Here is a 3,686-nt window from a genome sequence, read left to right on the forward strand (position 1 = left end):
TATAATGATGATGAGAATTATTGAGAATTCGAATGGACACCCATTGAAGAACCAGAAGATTCTTTAATCTAATGATTATCATGTGATGCTTGCTCTCAAGGAAAATTGATAAGTAGACCATCACCAGGAAAAGTAAGGGCTGAATAACCTCCATTTTTAGAACGAATTCATGGGGATATATGTGGACCTATTAACCCACCACAACCAGAAGATTCTTTAATCTAATGATTATCATGTGAGCCAAATATTTCACATTTGAGAAATTTTGGTTGTGCAGTATATGTTTCAATTGCTCCACCACAACGCACTAAAATGGGTCCTCAAAGAAGGTTAGGAATATATGTTAGATATGATTCCTATTCAATTATTAAATATCTTGAACCCGTGACGGGTGTTGTATTTACTGCACGATTTGTTGATTTTCATTTTAATGAGACAAATTTTCCAACATTAAGGGGATGAATTAAGAAATTGGAAAAAGAAATTACATGGAATGCATCTTATTGTCTCATTTAGATCCCCATTCAGATCAATGTGAACTTCAAATTCAAAAAATAATTCATTTGCAAATTATAGTAAATCAATTACTAGATGCATTTATAAATGCAAAGAAAGAAATTAAGTCACACATACTAGCTGAAATGTACCATAAAAATTCGATATCCCAACACAACAAGTTGTCTCTAATGAGTCTGGAACATGCCAGAAGTATGGTAGACTAGTGGGTTTCAAAGATAAAAGTCCTCGAAAACAAAAAATAAGTAAAAAAAGACATGGTTGAGGATATAAATACCCATGAAGAAATTCTTGACATGACTAGTGAGGAAAGTGAAAAATCTAAAGATAATAATGAGATTTCAATAAATTATGTCCTGACAGGAAAAAGTTAGAATTGAACTAATATAGTTATTGACAACATTTTTGCGTATAATGTTGCTCTTGATATTATATCTGAATGAACCGAAATCTGTTGAAGAATGTCAACATATAAATGATTGGCTTAAGTGGAAAGAAGCAACCAAGGCAGAATTAAACTCACTTTCAAAATGGTAGGTTTTTGGACCCGTAGTTTGAACACCAGAAGGTGTCAAACCTGTGGGATACAAATGTGTACTTGTGAGAAAAAGAAATGAAAATAATGTGGTCACAAGATACAAAACAAGACTAGTTGCACAAGGATTTTCACAAAGGCGTGGTATTAATTATGAGGAGACATATTCTTCAGTGGTGGATGCAATTACATTAAGATATTTAATTGACTTGATTGTGTATAAAAGTCTGGATATGCATCTTATGGATGTAGTCATAACATATTTATATGGAACTTAGAAGAGTTTAAGATACCTGAAATATATACATCAAATTCTCGAGAGCGGTATTCAATAAAATTACAGAGATCACTATATAGATTGAAATAATCAGGACGGATGTGGTACAATCGCCTGAATGGATCTTTATTGAAAGAAAGATATCAAAATAATCCAATATGTCTATGTGTTTTTATAAAAAAAATCACAATAAGGATTTGCTATTATAACTGTATATGTTGATGACTTGAATATAATTGGAACTTCTGAAGAGCTTTCAAAGGCAATAGAATATCTTAGGAAAAAATTTGAGATAAAAGTGAAAGAAATCAGACATGAGGATTTCCATGAGCAGCGGAATGATCGTTCTAAATTCAATTCGAAATTGAACACTAACAATTACATTCAAGAAACGAAAACTAACAGGTCATGCACAATACGAAATTAAGTTACAGATGAGATCAAGGGATAAAGTATACATACCTTTGAAGACTCATTCTTCAAACTCCCTCGATCACGAATGCTCGAATAGTCTCCAAGACAAAATACACGAACGCTTGAACACAACGACCACAACACAGCACGATCAATAGCAACCACCACACAAATAATGGGAACATACAATGAACGACCTCCAAAATCTCGAGCTTAGTTGAGTTGAGTGAGGACACCACTACAATGGTTACCTTGGTATTCTCGGTGTGAAAATTCAGAAGTGTGGGCTCTATATGAACTTGGTTAGAGGAAAAGATTGGAGGAACAACAATCGTGTAGACAATTGAGCAAGTGGGAGATGAGAAGTATCTATCGTATAGATGAATGCTCATTCATGTAGAAGAAGGCAGCCTATCATATAGACAAAGCCCTGCGCTCGTTTAGCTACGACAAGCTGAGCGAACTATCGTATAGTGACGCTCCACGATCGTTTAGTCTCTCTGTCAGCTATCGTTTAGTGAAACAATTTCACTTGATAGATTTGCCGTGAGTTTCTATCCGAAAGTAGCAACTCTCCATTTTAGGAAAACATTTTTCCTTTTATCTCACAGTTACTATAAAACCACCAATAGCCTCCCACTTAATTGGTTATTAGAGAAAAAGAGATAATTATCCAATAATTAATATTATAATTAATATATATGATAACCAACTTACCATATTATATTTATAACCTATAGTTTTAATATTTCATCTCATGAAACAGATAAACCATAACTCTTTTTCTATTTTATGGTACTTAATGTAAATCACCTTTACATTAATCTTCCACTTCATGTATCACATACATCACATCGATTATATCATATATAATCGAATTTTCTCTTGTCAATTTGAACATTTCAAATCAACCCTAAGAACTGATTCTCAACTTAAATCCATTGAGCTACCAAAGGGACCTTATGAACCTATAGCTTGAAGCTCTAATGGTACGTGAATAATTAACTAAACTCTTTAGTCCCGGGATCCACCATCCGTTAACTGTCGGGCACTCCACTAAAGACCGATAGCTACACTCTTCTTATTACAGTTATATTTTTTCCATATCAACCAATCAACAGTGTGATAACCCTTCACAGATCGCTCGTAAGTACAGTTGAGCTAATTTATTGTTATGCCCTTGAAGTTACATCTAACTCCTTAAGTACCACTATTCCCTCTAATGAACATAAGTCATAGTCCTACTATGACTGAGTCCTCTCTTCCAAAGAGAAGCTGTGGCCAGTGTGTTCAAGACCCAGAATTAGCCCTTAAGGGATCAATCTATCTAGTTACCCCTACTTCGGTGAAGAAGTGAATTCCATCATGTGTACTGAGTCCCCAGCTCCCAAATCAGACAAATCTTCAAAAAGGTAGGCTTGTTGGGTTGGAAATCTGGCCACTCTCACCCATACTAATCAAAGAACCGTCTTTAAAGGCAGGAGTTCCCAAAACACTCAAGATTAAGGTCATGTCACCTATGGTCATTTAGGTGAGATGTAAGTCTTAAGTATCAACGACGTAATAAAAAGAGACTAGTAATCTTATGGTCTGGTCTTATAAAAACTTTTTTTACAGGACACCCCTGCTCGCATGTCTCCACATGAATGGTCAGGATCTACCATCTGTAGTAGTTCACAATACTTGTAAACCTTCCGTATCCGTAGTGTCACCAGGATCAGGTATCTTTCCTTAATCCTTATACTACAGATCTTTTTAGGTTATCACTTAAGGTATGATCCACTTGTATATCTAATATACATGCTTAAGTTTTCATACAATAACCATGGAGATTTGTTTATTGGATATGAGTAAATTCAAAATAAAATAACTCTTATTTTATTCATTACAATGTGTACAGTTTACAAACTATGAGACTCTAGGAGAATTAGGACACCAATCCCA

Source organism: Benincasa hispida, unplaced genomic scaffold, assembly GCF_027475165.1.
Source record: "Benincasa hispida cultivar pf3 unplaced genomic scaffold, pf3_genome.v1.1 HicScf1848, whole genome shotgun sequence".
In the NCBI taxonomy this organism is placed as follows: Eukaryota; Viridiplantae; Streptophyta; class Magnoliopsida; order Cucurbitales; family Cucurbitaceae; genus Benincasa; species Benincasa hispida.